Here is a 9,423-nt window from a genome sequence, read left to right on the forward strand (position 1 = left end):
GCTGCACACTTGAATAACCAGGCAAAAAAGTGTGGGCTAGTTTGGATTAACGAAAAACTCGGAAAATAGATTAAACCAGTAAGGAAGGACAAAAGTCGGGCTGTGCCGACTGTATAATACCCTACACCTACCCTATAGGTACAATGTGGGAGCTATATCCAATTCTGAACTAACTTTGATGGACCTCGGCGGATGTTTTCCGATGGGTTATGGTTGACAACATTATTGCAAATTACCCAAATCTGACGTACATATATATGGGAGCTATATCGAAATCTGTACCGATTTCAAACAAACTTCTTAGATTTTGTGGTAATTGTCAAGGAAAGCGTTGTGCGAAGTTTTGGCAAGATTGCTCAATAAATACGCTTGCTGTGACTCCAGAAGCTAAAATCGGGTGATGTATACGCATTAGAGCTATATCTACATCTGAATCGATTTCCCGGAAATTCACTAGTACTGTCGAGAGTCAAGAGGCAAACCTTCCTGTCAAATTTCGAGAAAATCGGTTAACCAATTAACATTTTATTGCATTATTACAGCAAATCGGATAAACATATATATGTGAGCTATATCCAAATCAGAAGCGATTTTCCCAATTTCAATACTCTATGTCTCTAGGCCGATAAACATGCCCGTACCAAATTTTGAGACCGCATCGGATGAAAACTACGACCTGTACTTTGTAAACGGCCGATACGGGATAACTATGAGCACCACACAGGGTGGAACTTTGAGCTCCGACTAGTGTGGTGTCCATCGTTATCACGGGAAGCTTAGCTGAGAGCTACCGTCCACAGGTTGCGGATGGTGGAAAGCTCCGTTTTTATGTGGAGTAGCTGCAAATGCAGCCGCGGGCAGTCGGCGATTTTCGAGAGGAGAATCTCAGTGAGAAGTCAGGTGGCACTGGCTCTTAATTAAATACTGAGTGCCAATGATACTCGAGAAGACAAGGAGAGTTATTGGCGCCTTCAAATAACCAATGGGCAATATCAGCGTCTGTTCCCTGGTTAGGGGCGGCGGGAGGCGAGCGTCGGATCTTGGAGCAGGCGGCTCGCCGCAACGAGTGATACATGTGCAATCCCACAAAACCCATGGGGTTGAGGCGCTGGGCCAGTAACCCGCCCCCGGAAAACTATGAGAACTACTATGAGAAACAAAGGAATAGCAAAAACGGGCCCCACCCCCCACTTTGACGACCCACGCAAACGAAAAAAGGACCATGATTTGCGGATCTGCACCTGGAATGTCCACACTGTTTATAGAGAAGGTGCAGTATACGCGCTAGCGGATGTATTAGAGAAGTACAAGGCAGATATAAGCGCCTTACAGGAAGTGCGAAGGACTGGGAATAACGTCACTACAACACCAAAACGGTGACGAACTATACCACAGCTGCCATAACACGAGGCATAAATTTGGCTATGGATTTGTGGTTAGTCGGAGAATGAAACACCTTGTCTCCAGCTCTACTCCGTTGGATGAGAGGCTAGCCACAATCCGCATAAAAGCCAATTTCTTCAACATCAGCCATATTTGTGCCCATGCCCCGATGGAAGACAAGGACTAACAGACCAAGGATATTTTCTACGAGCGCCTAGAGGGAGAATATGACCGCTGCTCCGCCCATGATATTAAAATCGTTCGGGGAGATTTTAATGCGAAGATAGGAAGACATTTTTGGTCCAACAATCGGAAAGTTTAGCCTCCACGAGATAACGTCCAGTAATGGTTTGAGGCCGATAGATTTCGCCGCGGCAAAAAACATGGTAGTTAGTGGCACCAGATTTCAATAGAAAAATATTCACAAAACCACATGGCTGTTACCCAATCAAAACAAGAGGAACCAAATTGATCATGTTGTGATCGATGGAAGGCATTCATCCACCGTGTTAGATGTTCGATCGATCTGTGGAGCGAATATAGATTCGGATCATTACCTTGTTGCAGCAAAGGTTCGCACCCGTTTGAACATGGCCAAGGAAAGCACGATCTGACAATGCACGGAAGCTGGACATTGAAAAGCTGCAAACACAACAAATGGCAGCGGCAAACTTCACTCGACTGACCCAACTGCTTTATGAAAGCGCTCCTTGGTCCGATGATATAATGGCGCAGTGTCAAACTATTGCCCATTCCATGAAAAATGCCGAGAAATCGGTACTTGGGTACCGGAAGCCTCCAGCAAGAAACCCATGGTACGACCAAGAGTGTCGTAATGCTGCTGAAGCCAAGAATGCGGCATATAGAGCAACTCTGTATTCAGTTGCAACGATCCAGATGAAGGAGAGGTATCGGGAGAAAAGGAGAGAGGAGAAACGTCTATTCCGCAGAAAGAAAAAGGAAAGACGTGAGTGTGAGCGAATTGAGATGTACAGGAGTCAGAATGAAGTCTGGAAATTCTACCAAAGAATTAAAAATCAAACCGATGGCTTTGGTGCTGGCACATCCTCCTCCAGAGACAAAAAAGGAAATCTGGTCTGGAGAAAGAAGGAGTTCTGATTCGATTTAGCTTTGTCCGTCTGTCCATGTTAATTTGTGTACAAAATACTTTCTTTACTTTAATTGGCTATGACAGAATATTTGTTCCACTTCCCGAACGTAGAATAGCGTTCCAAGCGCCCTGATCTTTTGCGCTTATTCTTAAATCTATGACACCAAGTTTCGGGATGTCTCCCACCACTTGATCTTTCCATCAGGCTTTTGGTCGTCCCGGTTTGCGTGTGCCACCGCGGTTGCCTTCAAAAGATTCCTTTGCTGGAGGCTCTTCATCCCCACTGACAACATGATCTAGCCAACGCAACCGTTATATATTGATACATGTGGCTATGATATCTTGTATAGTGCTACCTTCGTCTGTGGCCTTCGAGGTGGCCTTGTTTCTAAACTGGCAACTTAATCCAAATTAGCATCTCTTTGCCAGCATTACTCTTTGTTTTATTTTAATGTAGATATAGTTGCCGATGTAGATATAGTTGCAGACTATCTCAAAGTTGTGGTTCCCAACTTTCTCCATTTTCTTTATCTGCTCGGTTGTACAAAGCGTTTTGGGAGTTGAAACCACCCATTTCGTCTTATCTCCATTTACTGCCAGACCTATTTTTACTGACTCTCTTTCGATTCTTTCAAAGGCTGCAGTTACTACTTCCGGTGACCAACCTATGTTATCGAAGTCGTCGCATTGACGAGTAGCATGTGTTGTCTTGTGAGTAGGGTGTCAAACATCGCGCAGACAAGCTGGTGCATACGCCTTATCATCGTGTCGCCTCCGTCTTTAATAGTTCAGCGGGTAACCCGTCGGCTCCTGCTGCCTTGTTGTTCTTCAGACGGGTCGAGGTATCCTCTTCGCCGCCATTGTCCAACACTGGCTTTTGAGTAAAATGTTCTTTCCATATCCTCAGCACACTATCTGTGTCGGTTACAAGATTTCCTTCTTTGTCTCTGCAGAAGGACGTGCCTGTACCAAAGCCATCGGTTTGGTGTTTAATTCTTTAGTAGAATTTTTATACCCACCACCGAAGGATGGGGGTATATGCATTTTGTCATTCCGTTTGTAACACATTGAAATATCCATTTCCGACCTAATAAAGTATATACAATATATTCTTCATCAAAATCCAAGACAATCTAGCTATGTCCGTCTGTCTGTTGAAATCACGCTACAGTCTTTAAAAATAGAGATATTGAGCTGAAGATTTGCACAGATTCTTTTTTTGTCCTTAAAAAGATTAAGTTCGAAGATGGTCTATATCGGACTTGTAAAAAATATGTCATTAATGACATATTATTGATGTAGCCCCCATATAGACCGATCCTCGTTAAAACAGCGTCACACAACAACACACACATTACGACAATGCTCAAGGGAAACAATTGAGTTGGATACCCTACCGTCGCCAATCAAAGCCAAAGCTCTCTTCTCTGAACGTGGTTCAGAAGTTCCAAGGATGATTTAGAAGCTCCAGCCCATACATATGAATTATATTCCATCTGCGGCCTAATGTAGGTAGTATAGATATTGAGAAGGTTAGAGGCAGTGAAGTAATTCTTGCACCGATTAAGAAAGCCGTTATTGGGGCCATTACACCCATTTTCATCATACTATCTAGTTCCACTTGTAAACTTTTATACATTTCTAATGGAGTTCTTAACTTTTTGTCATGGCTCCCATATAAACCGATCTGCCGATTTGACTTCTTGAGCCCCAATTTTTGATCGATTTGGCTGAAGCTTTGTACATAGTGTTCTGTTATGACTCTCAACAACTTTTCACAGTACGGTCCAAATCGGTCAAGAACATGATATAGATCCCATGTAATCCGATCTACCGGTTTGACTTCTTGAGCTCTTACAAGCTGCGATTTGGCTGAAATTTTGCACATAGTGTTCTGTTATGACTTTCAACATCTGTGCCAAGTTTGGTCCAAATCGGTCTATAACCAGATATAGCTCCCATATTTAAGCAGATGGTGGTGGGTTCCCAAGATTCGGCCCGGCCGAATTTAGCACGCTTTTACTTGTTTGATTTATTTGTATTTCTCTGACTTGTATTTAAATCTGTGGTATAAATATATACATATATATACTCTTCCTGTATTCTATCCCATTTTTGGAGGTAAACATTATTTTCTTCGCTGGTCCAATTTGAAGGCTCGCTTCAGTTGAGTCGATGTTTGACCGATTATCTCGCCCACATCAAAGATCTGCTTGCCAGCGGCTTTCTGCACAAAAAAATAAAGAAGAAAAGACAAACGACTTAATGACATATTTTTTAACAGTTACTGAGGGTAGATTAGAGTGGCAGTCTGTTTTCAAAATAGACACCACATTTTTAAAGATCCGCACTTCCTCTTGTGTCTATCCAATTTGGGGGAAAAAGTGTACTCTGCTGCCAAAGGCCTTTTATTGCTGTCATATTATATCCTGACCGGCCTTCATATATTATTTTTGCCTTTTATTTTGGGTAGGATGGATTGGGCTCTGACACTTCATTTCATTTGACTACAACATATTCTCGGTCGTCCTACATGAGACTTTGGTGTTATTTTTTTCTGTTAGGAGAGGATCTGTCTCCCCAACTCTAAGACCCAAAAGACAATTTATTTGAGTCCTTTATTGTCGCGATCTACATGACCTGCTGAACGGCAGGACCTGTACCCACTTTTGATTTTGAGCAGTACTTTTGGTGCGGTTTTGGGCTTGAGGAGGCGCCCTTAGTACTTGACATCATATTCATATTCTACTCCCCCATACCTTTCATTTAAGTCCCATATTGTCCCGATCGGTCCACTTTGATTTTGGGCGGTTTTGGGCTTGGCGCGGCTGCCTAGATACTTGGATCCAATTTTTACTATCATTTTCATACTCTTCTCATTCATTTCATTTCACTTCATTTGATACCCATATTGCCCAAAGGGCTAAAAGTGTCCTATTGAGTAGTGTTTTTGGGGGTTGAGGAACCCCCGATACTGAGGGTGAAATTTTTATGGCAAGTTCGTATTCTACTCTTAAATACCTTTCATTTGATACCCATATTGTCCTAATCGGTAAAGATGTCCGTTTGAATGTGTTTTAGGATGGGGTTATATGACCCCCAGGTTATATGACCCTAACATTTTATACCATTGTCGTGTTTTTAAGGCATCATAAGTTGGCATACGAAATTTCGCTTAAATCAGTGCACAGTTGTTGGAAGTCAAAATAGAATACTATGTGCAAAATTTCAGCCAAATCGGACAATATTTGGGGCTTCCAGGGGCTCAGGAAGTCAAATCGGGAGATCGGTTTATATGGAAGCTATACCAGGCTATGGACAGATTTGGGCCGTACTAAGCACAGTTGTTGAAAGTCAAAACAAAGCACTATGTGCAAAATTTCAGCCAAATCGGATAAAACCTGCGGCTTCCATGTGCTCAGGAAGTCAAATCGGAAGATCGGTTTATGTGGGAGCTATACCAGATTATGGACAGATTTAAACCGTGCTTGGCACAGTTGTTGAAAGTCAAAATAGCACTATGTGCAAAATTTTAGCCAAATCGAACAAATATTGCGGCTTCCAGAGGCTCAAGAAATCAAATCGGGAGATCGGTTTATACGAGAGCTATATCAGGTTCTTGACCGATTTAGACCGTACTTAACACAGTTGTTGAAAGTCTGAACAACTGTTCTGTTATGACTACTATTCTGAATTAGGTACAAAACACTATGAGCAAAATTTCAGCCTAATCGGACAAAAATTGAGGCCTACATGGGCTCTGGAAGTCAAATCGGAAGATCGGTTTATATGGGAGCTATATCCAAATCTGAACCGATATGGCCCATTTGCTATCCGCAATGACCTACATCAATATAAAGTATATGTGCAAAATTTCAAAGGGCTAGCTCTACACGTTCGACCGCTTTCGTGATGTCGACAGACGGACGGACGGACATGGCAATTCTACAATAAACTATATTTCAATGAGCGTTGACTCACTTTTGACGCTCATAGTATATTCACCCCTCTTACCATATGTTGGACAATATCTTCATGTTTTAATCCATTGCTAGTTTTCACAGCTAAAACACTCAAAACTAAGAATAGGAAAAACAGTTGGAACCTCATTTTAAAAATTTCTTGTACAACACTTGCAACGACAATCGATCATTGACTGAATGTTAGCCTGCATGTATATTAGCATTTATATGATATGCGTTTGCCCTTTGAAAGTTATTGTGGCTTGCGGCTTTATAAATTTTTCTGCAATTTATTTATATGGAGAAAAATAGCATTTGGATACGGAACTAAGATCTTGAAATAGTTAAGATAGCTAATTTTGATATAAAAACCAATGAATCGATCATAAAGTTAAAACAAAGACACCAGTGCTTAGACCATACTTGGGTGTCGATAAAAATGGTTTTCTGACTGGTACCAATTGTACTGGTACCAATTGTACTGGTACCATTAGTACTGTACCAATTGTAGTGGTACCAGTTTTTTGCCCGGCATCTCTTTATTGGCATATAAAGGATAATGGATAATAATTGCTAAGCTATTTGAGCTATATTGAACCGATTCGAGCCATACTTTGTTTGGATGATGAAGGCCACAATAGAAGTCATTGTGCAAAATTTCAGCTCCTATAGGGGCTATAGAAGTAAAATCGGGAGATCCGATATATTTGGGAGCTATATCAGGTTATGGGTCGATTTGAACCATATTTGGCACAGGAAACTATTTGGAAAATAGTACACAAATTTGGGCTTCTAGGGGCTCAAGAAGTCAAATCGGGAGATCGGCTTATGCTACGAAATATTCAAATCGGTTCATAGACTGATATAGCTCCCATATAAACCCATATTCCGATTATACTTCATGAGCCTCTAGAGGGCGCTTATTATTCGGCAATTTTTATCCGATTTGGTTGAAATTCTCCTATGACCTTCAATATACGTGCCAATTATGGTCTAAATTGGCCTTTAACTTGATATAGCTCCCATATAAACCGTCCAAATATTGTCTGATCTGAACGATATTTGGGTGGGATTTTGTGAGTTTTAAAGCAGCTCACTTTTTCAAATTTCAACGAAATCGGATAACAAATGCGACTTTTAAAGTCTTTAGACTCTTAAGCTGAAGATCGCTATATATGACCATATGACCGATGTGGACCATAATCGGGACAAATATTGGGAGTCTTGATACAACTCATTGTTCAAAATTTCAGCGAAATCGGTAAGTAAATGCGGCTGTTATAGGTTTAAAACCCAAAATCGGCAGACATGTCTAAATTCCAACTATATCCAAATATGTTCCGATCTGGACATTTTTTGGTTTGGATATCAATAGGCTGGCTTAATAATGCTTACTATTTGAATTTCAGCGAAATCGGGTATTATATGCGCCTGTTATGGGCTTACGGCTCTAAAAAGGCAGATCGGTTTATAAGGCAGCTACACCTAAATATGGGCCGATATGGATCATATTTGGCTCGAATCTCGATAGGCTTAATAAAGCTTACCAATTTTGGCGAAATCAGGTAATAAATGCGCCAGTTATAGGCTTAAGACTCTAAATCCGCATAGCAGTCTATATGGCAGCTATAACCCAGTGTAGTCCGCTTTGTTCCGTTCAAGCTCAGGGAGATATACTCTGCTTATATCAGCATGTCCTTTATATACCTGTGGGATGGGGGGACACAAAGGTCATTTTCATTCCGAAAGCAGGAAAATCTTACCACACCAAGGCGAAAGATTTTCGTCCTATCAGTCTGTTATCCTCTATGCTGAAGACTCTTGAGAGGTTGATAAAAACATATGTTAGGGGAAAATCACCGGAGATCGCCTTTTGCGGCAGCAGCATGCATATAGTAAAGGCAAATCCACTGCAACAGCCCTTTATGACTTGGTCGGCTACATACAGGATTCTCTCGCTGTCAAGGAATATACAATGGTAGCATTTCTTTACATGAAAGGTGCTTTCAAAAATGTTAAACCGACGCCAATCATGAAGGAGCTGGATTTGCTAAGCATCAACTCTACCGTAAGAAAGTTTATTAAGAACTTAATTACTAAAAGTTGAATTACTGCAGGCTTGGGATATGTGGATCTAAAAAGATGGATCAGCAGAGGAACTCCTCAAGGTGGAACTGACTCCTCTACTTTGGAGTATAGCTATTAACAATGTATTATTGTCTCTGGAAGAAAAAGGTGTAAAAGTGGTTGCGTATGAACTCTAAGAGATATACTTCAGGAAGCTTTACGTGCGCCAACGAAGTGGGCTACCGAAAGTGGTCTCGGTATATATCCGTCCAAGACAGAAGAAGTTCTTTTCAGCTGGATATACAAGTTGCCTACAGTGGCACCTGGCCCAAAATGCCTGGGTGTTTTGCTGAACAGGAAATTGAACTTCAAATCCAAAATTTTGGAAAGAGCAAGAAGGCCATTGGCAAAAGTTGGGGAACAAGAGCACGAGTCATTCATTGGGTATATACTACAGTTGTCAGACCTATAATGCTATATGGTGTTGTGGTCTGGTGGACGGCGTTTCAAAAGTCCACCTACTGTTTAATACTCAACTGGATCCAAAGGATGGCTTGTTTGTGCATCACAACCGCACTGAGGACGACACCATCCAATTTACTGAATTTAATGCTACATCTAACGCCTCTGGACATTGTGGTTAGAAAAAATTGCTGGGACCACTGCCCTGAGGCTAAGGGAGATTTTTCAGTGGTCATGTGTAATATACTTAACACAATGTTCCATGTTCCTGGCAGTGTGGATTACACCCTACTTGAGCTTTTTTTTGATAAAAAAAAGTTCTGTACCACTATTCTTGATAGATCCGATTGAATCTACGATATCCCTGGTAATAGAAGTTACATAGACTTCTATATGGATGGTTCCAAACTAGACGACCATGTGGGCTTTGGGGTGTAC

The 9,423-nt window shown here is 41.4% G+C and overlaps 1 long non-coding RNA gene across 1 annotated transcript; it reads right to left on the bottom strand.

Annotated features, from left to right (window-relative positions):
- Positions 1-4,517: 4,517 nt before the first annotated feature.
- Positions 4,518-6,791, bottom strand: LOC106094065 (uncharacterized). The gene is made up of 2 exons (XR_001222466.2): positions 6,509-6,791; positions 4,518-4,721 (listed from the first exon to the last, which is right to left on the bottom strand). It is a non-coding gene; the product is annotated as an uncharacterized LOC106094065 (long non-coding RNA).
- Between the last annotated feature and the right edge of the window lie 2,632 nt (positions 6,792-9,423).

This window comes from Stomoxys calcitrans, chromosome 2 (assembly GCF_963082655.1).
Source record: "Stomoxys calcitrans chromosome 2, idStoCalc2.1, whole genome shotgun sequence".
In the NCBI taxonomy this organism is placed as follows: Eukaryota; Metazoa; Arthropoda; class Insecta; order Diptera; family Muscidae; genus Stomoxys; species Stomoxys calcitrans.